This window comes from Symphalangus syndactylus, chromosome 12 (assembly GCF_028878055.3).
Source record: "Symphalangus syndactylus isolate Jambi chromosome 12, NHGRI_mSymSyn1-v2.1_pri, whole genome shotgun sequence".
Taxonomy (NCBI): domain Eukaryota; kingdom Metazoa; phylum Chordata; class Mammalia; order Primates; family Hylobatidae; genus Symphalangus; species Symphalangus syndactylus.
In genome coordinates this window covers 33,057,566-33,078,507 of record NC_072441.2, presented here as the reverse complement: position 1 = coordinate 33,078,507, position 20,942 = coordinate 33,057,566, and positions in this window count along the sequence as shown.

Below are 20,942 nucleotides of genomic sequence, written 5' to 3'. Positions count from 1 at the left end.
AACCCCAACTCTACTAAAAATACAAAATTAGTTGGGTGTGGTGGTGCATGCCTATAATCCCAGCTCCTCAGGAGGCTGAGGCAGAAATCACTTGAACCCGGGAGACAGAGGTTTTAGTGAGGCAAGATCACACCATTGCACTCCAGCCTGGGCAACAAGAGTGAATCTCTGTCTCAAAAAAAAAAAAAAAAAAAAAAATGTTGCTAACACCACTAGCTCACCCTTAAATTCTTTCCTGGGAGACTCCAAGAACCTTCCAGGCTAAGCCCAAAATTTGGAGCTTGCCTGCCTTGCATCACTGTTACTTCCAGTAGACTAAATATAATTTTTAATATATTCAGATGTCCTATATAATTTATCACTTAAATTTATTTGCAGAACTCTTATTCCTAAAACCTCATATTTTCCTGATACAATATAAATTGGTTACTCTTTTGCTCTACCACATAGTTCTTGTCCTGGAATTTTCCTGCTCAGTCAACTTTACCTTTCAAATTTTTGTATTGAATTCCCAGTTTCTTTGGTTTCATATCTTGTCCTTTCTTGTTTAACTTTCTCACCATGGTAGATTCCTGTTAAACTGTGCAAAGACAGTCATTCTTTTTGGAGAACTTGCATATCAGATAATGTCTTTATCACATATTCACATTGAATTGATATGTTTTCTCAAAAAGGAATTATATGATACATCTAAATTTCCCTCCGAATTTTGAAATTATTACTCTGTCTTCTAGCTGCCAATATTTGTGTTGAGTCTCCTGACTTTGTATGAAAACTTTATTAGAAATAACTTATTTTTCTTCTCTCTGTAGCTTTAAGGCTTTCACCTTCATTCCTGTAATTATGAAAATTTAATAATTATTATTCACTTTAATCATCATTTTAACTCACTTATTGAAATATTTATCTGATAACTTTCTCTCATCTCTTTTCTCTATTTTCTTTCTGGAATTCATTAGTCAGTTGTTTGACCTTCTAAGTATTCTCCTATTGTCTATCTCTTGGGTATTTTTGTGTTACTATCTGCAAGATTTCCCTAGCTTTTATCTTTCATTTTCCCCTTGAAGTTCGTTTTGTATATTTTATTTCACTGATTTAAATAGAAGTAATCTGATATGAACATCTATGTGTTTTGATTAGCAATTCCACTAACTTACATGCCTCTATTCTTATATACCTGCCTTCTCTCCTGTTTCAATACATTGTCTGTGCTCCCATCTAAGACAAACACAACTACTTCATTTATTTATTCATTTTTTCATCATTTATTTGCTTATTTTTTTGCCTGGCAATTATTTATTGTGTGCCTATTATATGCCTCTAACCTAATTCTATTCTCAATAAGACAACAACTACAAAAGAAACTCTACCATCATAGATCCTTATTTGAAGGCCTGAGGAAATAATAAACATAAAATAATTACATTAGATAGTAAATTAAAGTATTATAACCCCAGCCCTTTTTACCTTTTGAAGAAGTTTGCTCCTGAAACGAGTTCTTTTGTCTCTTTCATCGTTAGCCTCAGTATCTATTGAATAAGTTCTATGAGCAAGTAAACACTCTATATTTCAGCTAAAAAATAAATAATTATACTTCATTGCCCTTTATTTATTGCCACATTTCTCTGTTTCCTGTTAGAGCAAAACTCCTATAATTTGTGGTCTATATTCACTGTCACTTTCTCCCTTTCTCACTTCTTTTCACTCCATCACCTTATAAAACTGCTATTATGAAGGCCCCCCTGTTGCCAAAACTAATGGATGATTCTTAATCCTCTTGTCACTTCCATTTAGCATTGGAAATAGTTGGTCATTTCTTCTTTTTGAAATACTTTCTTGACTGGATTTTTGGAATACCACTCTTATTTTCTCCAATCTCACCGACAGCTCCTTCTTAGACTCACTTGCTAAGTATCCCTAAACGCTGGTATGACCCGTGGCTGAGTCCTCAGCCTGCATCTCTTCCCTAGGTGAACTCACTTAGTCCCATGTTTAAATGTCCTCTGAGTGATAATGAATTCCAACCCCATTTAACCAACTGCCTATCTGTGACACTTTCACCACAATAACCAATCATAGTAATTAACAGCAACTGAATATTTCTTATGAGTCAGAAACTGTTCTAGGAACATTTAGAACAGAATTAATACATTTAGTTTCCCAAGAACTCTTTTTACACACTACGAATTTGAAGCACTGTGTACTTAATTCAGTTTTTAATATTATATAGCTGATAAGTCATTTACCCAAATTTAAACCCGAACCATCTGGCTCTACCTGCCTGTGTTCTTACTCATTACACTATGTTCCTTTTGGCTGGTTAAAGCTGGCATTTCAGACTAAATACAGGAAAACATTTAATCTAAATCAGACTTGCCTTTAGTAGGAATCTTGCAATATGTAGGTATGTTTATGTATAAATATACATCTAGCATTTGAATATTATACAGATATATACTCAGGGCAACAATGAGGTAGCAGTTGATTTCTCGGACAGTCAACAAATATACACTCTTCTAAAATATTATTTTCTCTATTTTTCTGTTTTCATTCAGCTGAAAATGTGATCACAATGAGTATTAATGTTGAGGAATTGGGAGAGAAGAAGGAAAAATTTAGAGCCAGCAGTGGAGGTAGAAGTCATGCTTATAAATATAAAGGTTAAAAACCTGTTATATATGTAAATGAAATGACTATCAAACATAGATTAACTATTTCCATCAGCTTGTTGATGAATGCAATAGAAGACCACAATAGTAAGATAAAAGTATTTCTAGAGAGTAAATGAACATGTTTCTTGCTTCACCTGACATTTGCTATTGAGTTCGTATAATGTGAAATATCACAACTGAAATAGTAATAAACTGTATCAATAACTGAAAGCAGCACAAATTGAATACAAATAACATGAAAAGACAGAGTCACCAGTTCCCTTAGTCAATAAAGATCACAGCTTTTCAGATCATGCCTGAATTGCAGTTATTAATCACACTGCCCACTTACAGCAGACAATATTTTGCCACTGATGATTGATAATCATCTTGGGCATAATGTCAGCTCTTCTATGAACCAGGAAGACTTGGGCCATGTATTTGAGATATCACAGATTGTTGGAATCTGCACTTCAATACATGCTCAAATCAGTTACTTTTTTATTATTATTGAATATATTGAGAGAAAAAAAGAACAATTCTTTAGGTTTCTTAGGTCATTTTTGTAATTCAGGTGAGTTTATGACACATTGATCATGAACATAAAAGTTATTAGAGGCAATTGTTCTATAATAAAAATTGAGTGCACATAATGTGGTTATAGCAGAAACATCTGCCACTCATGCAGACATCATTCTGTAAATTCATCTAACTAACTCTATTTTCCTTTCTGATTGTATCAGGGTAGCTTGCGGCATGACAGTGATTTGAGTGACAGGCATCCACCCTGGCGCAGGGTGGTGCATACTTAAGTTTTGTTTATGGGAGTCCTCCCTCCTTGAAAAATGTAAATTTTTAAATTGGTTTTTATTGAAAAGTGGTATGTAAGGAAGCAGTGTGGTTGCCTTCAATCCTTAAAAAGTCACAGTTATTATAATAGTCTCCAGCTTTCATAAAAATTTTACTAACTTTTTAAATTGACTTTTTGGTTTTGTAATGAAAAAGAACATGAATTGTTTAAAAGTTTCAGACAGTTTTTATTTAAAAAATATTAGAATATAGTAAAATGCAAAAGACAATGTTCAAGAAAAAGCATAATATTCACTACATTTAAAGAGGTTAACATCCTCACATGTACTTCCTTGGAAACAGCCAAAGTCATTTTTAAATTCTAAAGTTACAATGACAGCAAGGTTATATATATATATATATATATGGAACTATAATATATGGAACTATAGTAAAATAACTGTTATAGAATCCTTATAAAAAATGTTAGCATGTTAGATTTGGAAGGGACTTTTAAGGACATCCTGTGTTGATGCTGGAAGCAACATGGAAATCCCTCAATGATATTTCTGTCTGAAGGTCCTCCAGCACTTGCTCAACCACTTCATAGGAAATTTCTAACTTCATAAGGCAATATTCTGCATTAGAACATCTCTTGTTTTAGAAAGAATTTCTCATATTAAGCCAACATTTATCTTGTCTCCACTTTCAAAGAGACACCCTCCTAAGCTACACGGCATGACAAACTACTTTACAACTCAGTCTTAAAATCTGCATTATTATGTGAAATAATATTTTGACGTTGCAGTGTAACCAGTTAATTCAATTGTTTATATGAATATCATAATGAAATATGTTAACAAATATGACTCAATAGCATTTTTGGTAAAATAATTGTGATGTCTTTATATACGCAAATGACTTTTATCAGAATAAATCAATTCCCAATTTGGTCAGAACTGTGTGAAGGAAACAAAATGCAAGTGGGAAAAAGATGCATGAGAATTTGGATTTCTGCACTTTCTTTTTAGTCCTATTTGAGTGTATCTTCATTCCCTTACCATGTAGCAGATGTAATGGGTCATATATCAAACACTGTAAACAAGTTTCCACCACCAGAGCTGCCATGTAGGCGAAATGCGTTCCCTTGCCAATAAACTCATGCTTTCTCTTCAGTTATACCAGTCTGTAAGTTGACTTTATACATTATGTGTTTACTTGTCAAGCTGTGTATTGATTTGTGATGAGAAGAAAGAATTTTAAAAAATGAGAAAATAACACATATAGACTCCAACAGTCTTGGACCACTGTGCTGTGCGAAAGAAGAAACAGAAATCTCTTTTGCATTTTTTTAAAAATCCGATATCCTCAAAGACAACTTGGCCCTCATAATTACATTTTTGTCCTTGAGTATCTGGCATTCTTGGGTCAAGTTATTTATCAAGAAAATGTTCCAATGGATCACTTAAATTTTTATCTCAGACAGGATAGGAATCTAAAATTTTTTCTAACCATGTCATTTTAAGTTTTCTGAGAAGGCATGGGTAGATCTCAGTTCTTCTGATCCAGAATTCTGTTGTTTAAATAATAGAGGCAACACAACCTGGGGGTTCACTAAAAATCCTACTGAGTCATTATTTTATAGCTTTCATAGACAAACCCTTCTTTAACCTTTTTTTTTTTAATTTTTTTTTTTAAAGCAAGTGAAATGTTTTCTCCACTTCGAGTTAGGAGAAGGGGGATTGTAAACAGTGAATGGTTAAGATATACCTCTTCTGCGAAGGTTAGGTAATGAGAAAAATAGGCATATTACATATTTTAAGAAAATTTACGTTGTTTTGACTTGCATTGGGTAAAATTAAAAAGCAAACTATCTCAAACATTGCTTTTCCACTCACTGTCTTAAAATAGTATAATTGTTTAAGCAAATCTTGAGTAGGCAGTGTAAGGAAAGGAAAAATAGCATAATAGATGTTAGGCACCGTGGCTCACGCCTGTAATCCTAGCAATTTGGCAGGATGAGGTGGGGGATTGCTTCAGCTCAGGAGTTCAAGACTAGCCTGGGCAACTTAGGGAGACCCTGTATCTACAAAAAGTATTTTATGTGCGGCCCAAGACAATTCTTCTTCCAATGTGGCCCAGGGAAGCCAAAAGATTGGACACTGCTGTTCTAATGGGGAAAAAAATGAACTAACTTGGTAAAGATATAAAAGCAATATGACCTACACTAAATGTAATCATGGGAATATTTTTGCTAATTCATTAACTTATTCAGTAATTCATTGTTTGGCATAGTATTGTGGTAGCAAGTCTGAGGTTTGGAGTAAAAATCTTTGTAACACTGGGCAACATACCTAAATTTGCTAAACTTTCGTCTCCTCATCTGCTAAATGGGCTTAATAATATCATCAGATTTGATGTGATAATTAAATATAAAAATATGCATAAAGCACCCAGGTCTATATACTGCTCCTGAAATATGAATTTTCCTGCAGCTTTTCCTGTTGATTCTGAGCATCCTGAAAAGGGATTAAAGTTTCTGAAATGAAATGCACAACTTTATTTATGTATTTTTCTACATGAAGAATACTCAAATGTTAAGAATTCTAACAAATATTTTCCTCAGATAAATACAGTATCCTTTTCTACTAAGTGAAGATTTTGAAAGATCTCTTCAGACTGTTTAAATATCAAAACTTAACAGTTTCAGGAATTCAGTGTAAATGAATTAGGAGCAGGCATATTAAATTTTCTTTGAAATACACCAAACGTTTGTAGCTAACATTAAATATTAAAGACAAAGACAAGGATTTCCAAAATACATGCTAAATCTCCAAACTGATACCAAAAAAAAGGTAAGGAAAGTTTTCATAGAATTATCTTTTTAAACATTATGTCATATAATCAATATATTTAGTCTGCAGAGGCAAGACTAATCTCTCTCCTGACTTTTAGCCCTGGATATTATTAATAAGCACTGCATTAACTTCCAGTTTTGATAACAAATATGCTTTAGTTGTCTTTTTCTTGCACAAAAGGAATGAGCCCATGCTTTTCTCATTGGATGGCTTTTAACTGAGAGAAAGAAAGGACCCAAAGATGACATTAGCCATATCACACACTCTAGGGGATTTCAATATTACTAGGAATATTATATTCCTCTTGAATAAAAGCTTCCAAAGAGCATGACACATTATTTCTTCAAAGAAGCTTTCCCTTTTGCCATCAATTGACATGGCTGAGAAATTACTCTTATAATTCTTCATAAGTGAGTATATATCCTAATCGGAACATTCATATAAGGTTATATTTCCCAAAATGCTTTTCTATCTATAACTTGTTTGGGATATTATATTTTTCAATGCAAAGCTGCTTGATGAGTATGACTCAGTTGTCAGGTTAAATGTACAAGTAATCAATAATACATTTCTAAGTTTTCCAATGATTATTTGCATTCGTATAACTAAAGAGAAAAAAATACTGGTAGGAGAAGACGGCTCTTCTTGGTTCCCAGAGACGCTACGAGTCATTTACTCTCACGTACTTATGAAGTCTGACTTATTCCTGCAAACAGAAGAAGTAAGTTGATGTATGATTCAAAAGCATGAATAAAAACATGCTGTTGTGTTTGGCTTTGCTTTTTTGACATCTAACCTGCAACCCAAATGCTGAGTATGACTTCAACAGATTAAAGTGGTGGTTCATGATACAATCCGGAAAGGAAGTAATTCAATAAGTTTTGTATAACATACAACAGCAATGCTATCTGTTCCATTGATAGCTAAATAAAACACATTTTATTCCTGCTTCCATGATAAATTAGAATTAAAAGCTAGCTGATTTTTTTTTTTCACTGGCATATAAATAACCCTGAATTAAGATTAGGAAAATTTCAGTTTGGTTCTGGTGATCTCATTAACTCATCAGCTTTGTTTTTATGTATTATAACTAGAATTACCTTTCCAGATCTTAAGTATTTCGTGTGTACAATTATAGAATTGCAGTAAGCCATCACTGGGGCACTTTCCGGATTTTAAATTCGGTAGATCTGAAATTCTGACACCGAAGCTGACTGTCTCAGTTAAGGAAAGTGTTTCAGAACACTAACCTATTTCCACCTGGACACACATCAAGCAATTAGATGTTTCTATACTTTCGTCTCCTCCCACTCTTTCTTGGACCACCCCACCACTTCACTAAAACTGCTGATTTAAGGACATCAAATGACTTCCATGCTGATAATCCAGTGGTCAGTTCTTTTTCCTCTAGACTTTTACACAGCATTTGATACAACAAATTACTTGCTTTTTCTTGAAACATTTCTTCATCTGGTTCCTGGAACGTTATTAACATCATTCTCTCTTATATCTACCTCAGTATGTGACTCCTCCCAAACTTTTGCTTAATCCCTTTTTCTTGACCTTTAATGACTGAAGCGTCTCAAGCGTCATTTCTCAGATCTCATCACTTTTTCACCTACATTCACTACCTAAGTGATCTTATCAGGTCCTGTAGCCTTCAAAACATAGTAGCAACTCATAATAGTATCTCTGGCCAGGAATTATCCCTTTAACTTCAATATTAAAATCCAACTGCATACCATATGTCTTCATTTGGGGACCAAATAGGCATTTCAGACTTAACATGTCCAAAACCATTATCTTGATTCCCACTATCTACCTGCTTCCAAATCTTTCCTTCTGGTCTTCCCCATCTAGGTAAAGGACCATCACATTCTACCGGTAAAGACAAATATTTTAAGATCATCTCTAACTCATCTCTGGAGCAGAATTTCTACTCTATAATTTAAAAATCTTCTTTAAAAAATATTATAGATATACAGAATTTTCTTATTTCTACTTATTTGTTCATTACATACTCATTTATCCACATCAAAACTTTTTTATTTATTTAATCTTCAATTCATTTTTTAAAGTAACATCGCAAGCACTCATGAACCTATCATTCAATATAAAAACTGGTACTCAATGGATAATCTATATATGCATCCCCCAGCCTTCCACAACATCCCCCTGCCGCTCCTAACCCAAGTAATAACCATCAAGATGCTTCATTCACTATTTCCTTGCTATAGGTTTATATATTTTTAACTTATCTTTATATATTCCTCTATATTTTATTAGCTTCTTAAAAACACTGTCATGGTGTATGTACATTTATTTTATACTCAATATTATATTGCTGAAATTCATCTATGTTGTGCATGTGGATGAGGTTAATTCACTGTGACTGTTCTACTAATATGATTTATTAATATTAATGTGTTAATATTAATTCTATTATGTGACTATCCAACAGGAGATGGATTCACTCCTGTGTCAATGAACTAAAATGATTGTTTCTAGGTTTTGGTCACTGTAAGCAGTGCATCTGTAAACAATCTTGTACATGTAAAATGTTTCTCCCAGATGGTAGCAGATGCTTTTAGTATCTTGCCCAGATCCTCAGGGACTCCTTTACTGGGTTCTGTTGGCGCTGCTGCTAAACGCTTCCACCTGCAGCTTTCACTGAGTGACAGCACTTGCAAAATTGATCCAACCTTATCTGGGTTGCTGGGCTTGTGCTCCTCCCATCCATTCTCCTCACTGGAGGCAGCTGGGAGTCAATGTAGGTGTACAAAAGCCCTACTGCCTAGTTTAGCTTTGCTGCTTTCACTATCCTGCTTTCTAACTCCCTGTTAAGTATCTCCTAAGTGCATTGCCTTAACAAATCATTGTCCAAGAATCCCTGTCTGGGGGTCTGCTTCTAGGAAATTTGACCCAAGACACATGTATCTGCCTAGGGTTGTGGAGTGTAAGAAAGTACAATTTTACAAAACAGTGTCTGTTTTTTAAGTGATTGTATTACTTTAGATTTCCACCAGTAATACATAAATGAGTCTGTGGATCCATATCTTCTCCATCACTTGATATTTTTGGATTTTTAATTTTTTTTCCAATAGAAGAGGTGTAAAATAGGATCTCATTGTGATCTTGCTTTTTTTTATACTCACTAATAAAGCTAACTACTTATTTGTATGTATTGGCCATATATATTTTTATAACATGCTGGTTCATGTCTTTTTTTCTCTCATTTTTAATTAGTTCTCTGAGTTTTTCTGAACAAATCATGAGTTTTTTTATACATGATTGATATCATTCCATTGTTATCTATAGGCATTGCAAATACTTCCTAAATTTGATTTGTCAGTTATACGTTCATTAGCGTTTTTAGACCAAAAACATGAAAAAAAAAATTAAGAGTAAAATTTAACATCTTTACACATCTCGATATTTTGTTGATTTAAGAGAGTTTTGCCTACCTCAAGGTCTAAATGTTGATATGTAGTGTATTCTTTATTATTCAGTGCTGGGTAGTTTTTAATCCCATTAGAATTTCTTTTTCAATGATTATTTATCAGAGTTGTGATTATTTGATTTCTAATTATTCAGAAAAAATTTACATATCGTCTGTTATTTTCTTCTAATTATTATATTATCAGTGAATATGATCTGCATACACCTAGTCTTTGAAATTTTGAGGCTTTTATTTACCTTTTAACATTATCAACATCTATAAATATTCCATGTAGTCCTAAACAATAGAATTTTCTAATTGTTGGATGCAGAATTGGTTTTTTACATCTCTCAGATCAAGCTTATTAATTTTGTTCTATTGATTGTATTATCTGCTTTTCTTTGTTTGAATTATTTTTGTGTTGAAATTTCATATTATGATGGTAATTTTCTAAATTTTTCTTGCAGTTCTAATTTTTGCTTCATATAATCCAAGGCCATTTCATTAATTGCATACATGTTTAGAATTTCTATATCTCCTTACAGAATTGGACATTCTGTTCTTGTGTTTTGAGCCTTCTTGATGCTTGTTTATGATGGTCTATCCCTAATAGTATCTCCTACCGTCTATTCACCACATACCGTGGCCAGAGTGATCTTTTAAAACCTAAGTTAGAGAATATTACTCATCTGCTGAAATACTGTAATGTTTTTCCCTTTGACTCAAAATAAAATTCAACATTACAATAGGCCCCCAGTGCTTATTCTGACAAATGACTGCCTCCTCTAACTCATCACTTACTATATCTCATTGCTCCTTCAGTGCAGCTGCAGTGGCTTCTTTGCTTTTCTCTGACCAGGCCAAAAATGTGCTTAGCTCAGGGCTTTCATTTCCTATTTTCTATACCCGGATGGCTCCTCCCCCAACACAACTCTGTGGCTTACTTGTTTCCTTCACTCAAATCTCCATATTGGAACACTCTCTATAAAAATGTCACTCCCCAACAAACACATCATCTCTCTCCTGTCTTTACCCTGGATATTTTAAAATAATTTTTCAACATCATTTGTTTTTCTATTCTTTCCATAAAAGTAGTACTTGTTATTTCACTCACTGACATGTGTGGCAGACTAAATCAATCATTTATTTCCCTAGAGAGTATCCACCCCTCCCTTTCTATTCCTTGTTTTGGTGAGAGATCTAACTCTTCAGCCACTTGTTACATCTTACAACTGGTATATCCCAAGGGTCACAGAATTAAGAGTGTGTGATTGAGTGCTGAGTTAGCCCTGCAGGAGAAAAGAATATAAACAGAGAGTATAACAGATACCAAAGGACAGATACATGTAGTTTTCAAGACATCAGAAAACAAAATGGACATATATTCAGAAAACTGGACAGATTAAGAATCCTGCATTGACTAATTAGATACTTTGAAGGGCACAGACTTTGACAGTCATGGAAGTGTGTCCCTTAAACCTCCTTTCAAGAGAAAACTCATTATAAGGAGTGTACTCAGCTGAGAGCACCCACTTGCCACTTCTTTGGAATCTTCCACCCTATTCAGGTCAAGGCACATTCCCCAGTATTCCAGGGCAGCTCCTATACAATGACTGACCATGGTGGGGGTACTAGCTGAGATATTCCTGCCCAGTGCAGCTAAACTTTCATGAGAAATCGTTGTTTTGGGGGTCCCCACCAGGCTGGTCAAGGTTTCCTCAGAGCTCTGTGTAGCTCTAGGCTCCTCCTACCAAATCCTTCTTTCTTCCCTCACTGTCTTCATAGGTGTCAGGCCCATATTGTGTCTGGAGTTGGTTCCTGCCTGTGGGTTCGTGGTCTCGCTGACTTCAAGAACGGAGCTGTAGACCTTCCAGGTGAGTGTTACAGCTCTTAAAGATGGCATGGACCCAAGAGTGAGTGGTAGCAAGGTTTATTGTGAAGAGTGAAAAGACAAAGCTTCCACGGCCTGGAAGTTGACCTGAATGGGTTGCCGCTCCTGGCTGGGGTGACCAGCTTTTATTCCCTTATTGTCCCCTCCCATGTTGCATTTCCATCCTATCAGAGTGCCCTTTTTTCAAGCCTCCCTGCGATTGGCTACTTTTAGAATCCTGCTGATTGGTGCATTTTACAGAGCGCTGATTGTTGCATTTTACAGTCCTCGTTAGACAAGAAAGTTCCCCAAGTCCCCACTTGACCCAGGAAGTCCAGCTGGCCTCACCTCTCAGTATTAACAGTCTGAAGTCTCTCTCAACCTACTCCTGTTTTATCTCTCCTGTATCTTTTACAGACATTCTCCAACCCCATTCCACCAAAAAAGTCTCTTTCACTTCTAATTTCAACTTAGTGTCTACTTCCTAGACAACTGAAACTGACAACAAACAGAGGCCCTTATTTGAAGGGGGCCATTAAAATATAAAGTGACAAGAATTTAATTGGGATATATTTGAAATGTGTTGACTAATTATTCATTTATTCAGCAAATATTTGGGAACCCATTATGCATCAACGTGTTTGTCTTCACAAATATGATGTTACATTTTTAAGAGGAAACCAAAGCGTTTTTCTTTCTTGTTTCCATTATAGTCATAGGAATTCAGAAAAAATATTTCTCTGTTCTTCCATTGTCTGGGTCGTGATTGCAGTGTTTCAGAATGTGCCTTATCTCTTGTGAAATGAAATAACTTTCATGTTAAATAACTAGGGTTCTTCAACTAGCCACATTAGCCAGATGATAATAGGCCATAACAAATAAAGAGAATCAAGTACCTAACTGCCCAATTAAAGATCAAAACAGTGACAAAATCAAAGTAGAAGATTATATTTCTGGAATGCTTGAATTCTCCTAATAATTAGAGTGGGAATAAAAACAAAAATCATATATCACACTATTATCAAGGGTTTAGAATAGATTCATTAATAAAATAAAGTTTGCCTTCCTTTTATGCAATAGATATGTCCTGGAAAGATGTATGCAAATTGAATTTGTCTAATCAAATCATGTACCAATGCTTTTTATTAAGGAAAATTATGAATTTCTTACCAAAGAATTGTCCAGAGTTTTATACTGGTTTTGCTTAAATCAAGGCGAATTCTCAAGATGGCATATTTCAATATACTAAATATAATAAATTATTGAAGAGGAAATATTTAATAATTAAATTCAAAAGCTATATCTTGGAAGCTGGATTCCTACAAATTGAAATGGGAAATGTCTCTAGTTCAATTTGATTTCTCTAAATTTGTAAAATAATGTATTTTTAAAATCAATATTTTACTCTTTAAGATATCTTTGCCCCTTTTAAATTTATCTTTGCTTTCATGTTCTCAGAAAGAAGAAATAAGGACAAATTTTCTTTCTACAATACATATTAATAGTCTTCTCTTTTCTGAGAATATTTTTATTGCAAATATGTAGTCATATATATGTAAGATAAGGATATTGTAAATACTGTTTTAAATGTTATTAATATAATGTTTTAGCTTATACAAATTCTAAATTAGAGTTCATCTATAACTGATTCCTAAAGACTGAAAGATGGTAAAGGGAAGACGATAAAATTAGCTAGTTTCTATAGAAGGAACATGATGTGCTGAGTAATAACTATGAATTCCAAATGTCAAAATCTACTCTTACATAAAATAATTTCAAAAGCTTCCATCACCAGGATAAATTATCATGTTAAACTACCAAATTCCATCCAATAATTTGTTTTCCATGGAATTTTTGTAACAGAAACAGAACATATTACCATGACAATTTGATGTAATCAATAAAAATATTTATATGCTGATTTCATGAAAACAAGTTTTATATCTGGATGAAGATGAAGATTAGGAGAAAATAGCTCCTGCTCAGAATTTCAGAGTGCCAAGGGCCGGACAATGATGTCCAGATAGTGGTTTTTGAAATTTCAGTGTTTTAGAGGGTTTCTCAAATGGCTCTTTTTGATTCTGCAAGCAGATTGCTTCAAAGGGATGGCTGTTTCCCTGGAGTTCACTTAAGTATCTGTAGGCATGATCTTGATGGGTCATATATTAGATATCTACTGATTATTCATTTAGCTTCCCCAGGACACTATAGTTAAGAGGTTACACTGGCTTTCCATTCAAAGGCAGAGCTAAAGCAGAACACAGAGCAGAACTACCTTTGAATTTACAGTCACCGTTAGCTTTTTTTCACATAAAATATCATGTGCTGTAGATTTTGAAGATACAGTAGCTGAATCCACATGCCTACAGTTTTTAAACAACATGAAAATGTAAAATTGTAGAATAGCACATTGCTCTCAGTGAGCTGAGATCGCACCACTGCACTCTAGCCTGGGTGACAGAGCGAGATGCTGCCTCAAAAAAAAAAAAAAAAAAAAAGGGCACTATCCTAACTTCTAAGATTTTTTAATATTGGGAAGATAAAAATATGTTACCAGATTACCTTATATAAATTATCTCCCCTTTTCTTTCAAGCACTGGCACATGTACTCTTGAAACATGGACTTTAGGAAGGGCACAGAAGCCAGTTATTGTGATGCTGTGTAATAAGCTCAATAATGGTAAAGATTTCAAATGTTGGTATCTCTAGGGGAGCACAGAAGAGAAAGCAAGTAACGTCTCCTGGGGAAATTTACAAGTAATATTATCCCGGCAGCAGCAGGTAATATTCCTGTGTCCTTTTCTATATGGGATTTTATAACCTGTAAAATATAGAAGTTAGAGAGTGAGGAATCCAAAGAGCCCCAATCATTTGAAGGGTGATACTAATTTCAGGAATGTTTGAAGAGTTTAGGTCTAAAGAACTTTGAGTATTCTTGCTTTTGGTTATATTGGACATGAAGATTTAATATAATGGAATGTAAATTCAAGTTATGAATATACTCATTTTTTAAATTCAGAGGTCCTGAAGAGAATCTGCACCTAATGAATTAAGTTCAACTGATTTATCTTAAAGAAAACTTGTGGAGTTGAGAGCCTCAGGCCAAAATACAATGCGATGTTAATTTTTTGTGTGTGTGTTTTTTTTTTTAAGAGGGGGAAATTTTTTCTCTCTGGGATATGACTCTATGTTCCACTATTCTTTCTATAACATGAGATGCTCACGAGAATTTGTTGAAGAATTGCATAATTTCCTTGAGACTTAGTTTTCTTTCCTTATTTCATTTTTAAATATATATCTTCGTTTGAATTGACCCACTCTATTTTATAATTTACACTTGGCAGCAGTTATCTACTACTTGCCTTAAAATTACCCCCAAGTAACTCTAAGTATCCCCAAATTCCTCTAAGTAACTTTAACCAACTTAATTATGTTTTTGATGGGTGAGCAATTTAGACAGGGTTGAACTGTGTGATTCTTCTGTTCTGTGTAGTGTAAAATGAAGTTATCTGATGATATTCAGCTGGTAGATGGACTAATCTTAGGGTCCAAGATGGCTTTGTTCACATGTCTAGAGCCTTTGCAAGGATGGCTAAAAGGCCAGGCTTAACAGGGTCTGACCACCAAAACACCCACACGTGGCCTCACCTTCATACTCTCTGCGTAGCTCAACTTACATGACTCTAGACAATCAAAGAACTGTCCTAGGACAGATAGATAGAGGCTAAAGTGTTCCTATATCCTGGTCTTGGAAGTTCGAGATTGTCACTCCTGCTACATTCTGCTGGGGAGTGAAACTTCACCTCTCATTAGGAGCAATAGCAAAGAATTTGCAGCCATCTTTAGTCTACCACAGTCTGACCTCTGGTCACCAATTATTTATGTTTTCCCCATTTGCAAAATACACTTGATGCCCACTTAAAGCTCCCCAAAATGGGGAGTCCTATTACAATACAGGACTTTGACATGCAAATCAGTTCCAAATTAAAAATATATATTCCTATATTCTGCTCCAACTATATATTTCTGCATAAAATATATCCAAAACCATAATGGCTTAGAATATATTCATTATTTCTCATGATTCTGTGCATTTACTGGGCTTGGTTGTGTGTTCTCATTCGGTTATCTAACGGCTTCTTTACTCTTCATCTGGTGTCTGGGCTGGAAGACTGAAAACCCAGGATATGGTCACCCATATCTCTTCATGCAACCTCTCCAAATGGCTAACTCCAAATGGCAGGATAGTTAGACTTCTTACATAATGGCTGACATCTCCCACAGCCAGGGTCTGAAGATACCAGCTTTTTAAGACTCAGAAGTGAAAACTGGCACAATGTCACTTCTACCATATTTTATTGGCCAAAAACTGCCAAAATTCAATGGGAGGAGATAAACATCCCACATCCACAGAAGTGTCAAATAATTTGTGGCCACCTCTAATCTGCCACAGTCCCATCTCTGGCCACATTCCTCCAAAACCCAAAATACATTCACACCCTCCAAAGACTTCCCAAAGTCTTATCCAATTATAGTATCAGCTCAGAGCCAAGGTTTAGGAGCTTGTCACCTAAATCAGCTCCAGGTGTGGGGATCTCGGGGTACAGTTCCTCCAATACATCTCTTCAAGTAGAGTTCTAGTCTATCTGAAGCCTTCTGAACTAATGAGATAAGTTTTATGACGTACCCCCCACACATCAAAAAACATTGATGAGGTAGGCATAGGCTGACCACAACAGACCTTCCCTTTCATGGAGGGTAGAGGAGAAGAGAAACCACAAAACAGTCACTGTAGTTCATGGAAATTCTGAAATACAGCTGGGCACTTGTTAACAATCATTGGTAGGCCGGGTGCTGTGACTCACGCCTGTAATCCCAGCACTTTGGGAGGCCGAGGTGGGCAGATCACAAGGTCAGGAGATCCAGACCATCCCGGCTAACATGCTGAAACCCCGTCTCTACTAAAAATACACAAAATTAGCCGGGCGTGGTGGCAGGCGCCTGTTAGTCCCAGCTACTCTGGAGGCTGAGGCAGGAGAATGGCGTGAACCCAGGAGGTGGAGCTTGCAGTGAGCCGAGATCGCGCCACTGCACTCCAGCCTGGGTGACAGAGTGAGACTCCATCTCAAAAAAAAAAAAAAAAAAAATCATTGGTTAGGGACCCTCCATCCTCCTTGGAAGTAATTCCTTGGTTCCACTTGCTTCCATCCTCCTTGGAAGTAATTCCTCGGGTTTATTGTTATGACTTTATATTCACTGCTCCATTTATATAAAAAATGGCCAGTATTGGACACTATGTAGCCTTTTTTACTACTTCCCACTTGTAGATATTTGGAGTCCTAAAGCTTCTTTTGTTGTTGTCCTGTTCCTAAACCATTTAGTCTTAAGCTGGTGGTGTAATTCTCTTAAAAACTCTGTGAATTTTCTACAAGCCTTTTTGGAATTCACTCAATCAAACAAAAACAAAAAAACTACACCCACCAATTGTGTCAAGACAAGCTCCTTTGGCCACCTGGGAGACTACTGTGCAATAACATCATTGAGTTTATTCTGCCATCCATACTCTTGGTTTGTTACCCAAAGACTACATTTTCCTGCCTTGGAATTAGTCTTTTGCTTGAGACCATGCCATACTTTGCGAATATTTTACTAGAAGAGATGGGGAATGAGAGACAGTTTTAATTTCAATTCTAACATGTCCTAACTTTATGCTTCCTCTAAATGCTGCTGGAAAACTGGAGTGTTTTATGTTTGGGTTATCTCTCTTTTCGTATCTTATCTTAAGGACCTATAAGAAGTCAGTTGGCACTTTCTATATTCTGCCTGGAATTCTCCCCAGTGAGATTGTGATGAGTTCATTACTTGTCCTTTTTATTCTCCATACTTCTACAGACAACAGAGCTGGTGAACTTTTTTTCACTATATAAAAAGACTCTTCTTTGCTCTAAACTCTAAATGTTTCACTTAGTGTCCTTCAACTCCCAATAGTTTTTTCAAGGCCCTTCTAGCATTCAAAAAATTCGCTCACATGTTTTCCAGATTCTACCTGCCACCTATGTTCAAAGCCAGTGTCACATGTTTTAGGTTTGGGTGACAATAGGTCCCCACTTCTTGCCGCCAAATTCTGCTCTGATTAGCTATTACTGTAAGAAAAATAATTTAAAAATTAGCAAATAAAAACAATAATCATCGTATTCTATCTCGTGATTTTGTGAGTCAGAAATTTGATCAGTACTGAGGCAATTCTTTGATTACATTACTGAGGTTCCCTGGCAGTGCTCACCTGGCAGAGACTGGTATATATGGTCAAATATGGCTACTCCCATAGCTGAAGTCTTCACAGGAATGTCTAGAAGCCTGGCTTCTTCTGAGACTATCCGCCGAAGTACTTACATGTGTCCTATCTAGCTTGGCAGTCTTAACATGAAGGACTTCTTACATGTGTCTTAGGGCTCCAAAGAACGTGTTATATCAGATCTGGGTGAAAATTGAAGGCTTCTGATAACCTAGCCTTTGAAATTTCAGAATGTCACTTCCACTGCTTTCAATTGGTCCAGCAAGTCATTCCAACCTAGATTCAAGGTGAAGAAAAGTATAGTCTCCCTCTCACTGGGAGGAGTAGCAAATAATTTGCAGCCATTTTTAATGTACCACACATTTCTACTACACAGAATCATTTTCATAGAAACACATAACGTGATATGGGCTTTTGGGCATCTTCGATATGAAGGTTGTTTTGAAACTAGCAGTTAATTCTACAATGAATAATTGTGTTGTGTTTAAGATTCATATTAGCTTTCATGAGGAAATTCCTTGAGTCTTAAAATAACAAGTCTGCAAATGCATGTTTAAAAATAGTTTTCTAAATATTTTGTGTATGCAGTTATGATTCTGTTCTGAAGTGCAGATACATCTTTGGGAAGATAAAGTGATTTTAAGAAGTAGGTAAAATCGTTTTGTTTACAATTAAATTCGGGAAAATTTTTCACATTATGAAAGTATTTTACACAAGGACCTCATCAGGGGCTGCAAAGGTGTATCTATGAATTACTTTGGGTGGTAAGATTGTCATCTGTAGTAGAAGGCAAAAATGGCCCAAATTTTTACCCTTCCAAAATCCATGCCCTTCCAAAATCCATGCCCTTGCCATGTAACTTCACAGTTACTTCATAATTTTTTTTTAAATTTCCTCTACTCTGGCTCTGATCTTAGCAAATACTAATAGAAACGATAGTTTGTCAGTTTTGCATCTGGGTCTCATGAGTCTTTGCATACTTGCACTTCTGTTATTCCCATAAGAACATGCTCAGACTACCTTGCTGGAGAAAAAGTGAAATGTGGAGCATAGCTGAGTTGCCCAAGTCACTCCAACTACAGTCAGCCTGGCTTAGCCAACAGTCAGCACACCCTCAGACATGTGGGTGAGTCTGACACCTAAAGAACTCTAAGCAAAGCCAAGCCTAAATCACCAGCACACAGGCTCATCACCTAAATGAGTACTATTATTTGAAACACTTACTTTTGAGATGATTACTCATTAAGCATTATTGTAGGAAGATATAACTGATTCAGAGTCAGTATGAGGAGTAGGGTGATGCCATAAAGCATCACTAAAATATGTAGCACTGGTTTGGGGACCAAATGGTAGGCAGAGGATGGAAGAGACTTTATAAGGAAGTTGGACAAATGGCAAGGGAGCCACCGTAGAGAGCTAAGATATGATAACCACGTTATGCAGTTGCAAAACATTTGGTAAAACCCTTAACTGCTTTTAACTAAAATAAAGTAACTAATGAATGTTTATCTTGGCACAGAAATTTCTCGGAAGAATTGGAAATAGCAGTTGTTTCTTATTAACTATATGCAAAAATGTACCACAGTAAAACAATGAGCTCAGAGTAGTGCTGGGAGTATGCAAATACAATTTAGAGGAAAGATAGTGGGATGCGAACCTGCCAAACTGGAAGGTAAAACTATTTCTCGTTTCTAGCCTCTCATGCTAGACATGGCCTCAGGTATAAGGTCAAATAAAGGGTGTGGCTCTGGACCACTTTATGATGACCTCTGAGAGGATTAAGTAATTAACAGTAGATTCCCTCATCTGGACAAAATGTAACCTCTAGGAACTGAATGGAATGGTTCCCCAGCAGTCTGTATAACCCAAGCACCAGAATCAAGTTGGACAGACATCAAATAAGTAATTAAATAAATAAATAAATAAATAAATAAATAAATAGTGTGTCTTTGGAGCTTAATGTGGACTAGATCAAACGTTTAAAATATACTCAACAGGTCGGACATGGTGGCTCATACTTGTAATCCTGGCACTTTTGGAGGCTGAGGCAGGTGGATGGCTTGAGCTCAGGAATTGGAGACCAGCCTGGGCAACATGGCAAAACCCTGTCTTTACAAAAAATATGCCAGCCAGGCATGGTGGCACGTATATGTAGTCCCAGCTACTCAGGAGGCTAAGGCGGGAGGATCACTAGAGCCTGGGGAGGTTGAGGTTGCAGTGAGTCGTTACTGGGCCACTGCACTCCAGCCTGGGTGAGAGAGGGAGACGCTGTCTCAATAAAACAAAATAAATAAAATAAATACACTCAACACTTTGTGTGTGTGTGTGTGTGTGTGTGTGTGTGTGTGTGAAGATTTTTGCTCTGCATCCCAAGCAGGAGTGCAGTGACATGAACAGGGTTCACTGCCGCCTCAACCTCCTGGGGAATCCTCCGGCCTCGGCCTCCTGAGTAGTTAGGACCACAGGCTCATGCCCCATGCCTGGCCACACTTAACATTTTTTGAGAGTCGCATTGGCAAAAGAATCAACAGGCTGGTCTGCGATGGACTGAAACTTTTCAAAATATAGAGAGGCTTCTAGGACCCCATACTTTCATGATGAGAAGCAAACTTTGAATGACCTTTATTGAGCATATTTGCTAATGCTGCCTTCAAAAGTGGCAAAAGAGTTCATGGAAAAGAAAAGATAGTCCAGAGGGTAGAGCCAAGAGCTATAGAGAATAACAGAAGGGGAAACTCTTCATAGGTATGAGAATTAGACCTAAGAGCATTCTCCATCTCCAGAATAAAGGACCTGATTGTAATTTCCCAGTGTAATTTTAGAACATTTAGATGAATGATTGCCATAGAGCTTCTCATTCTTTCCTTTTTCCAATGATAGTACATTATTGCTTTTAACCTACCACTATTCCACTACTGTAAGTTGGATGTGGGTGAAATAGAAAACTGGTCTTCTTTTGGTTTGTAGGTTGCCAGGTCAGGAATAGCTACATTCAAATTGATATAAATCACAATATCCTGTGTGATTGGATGAGGAGGTG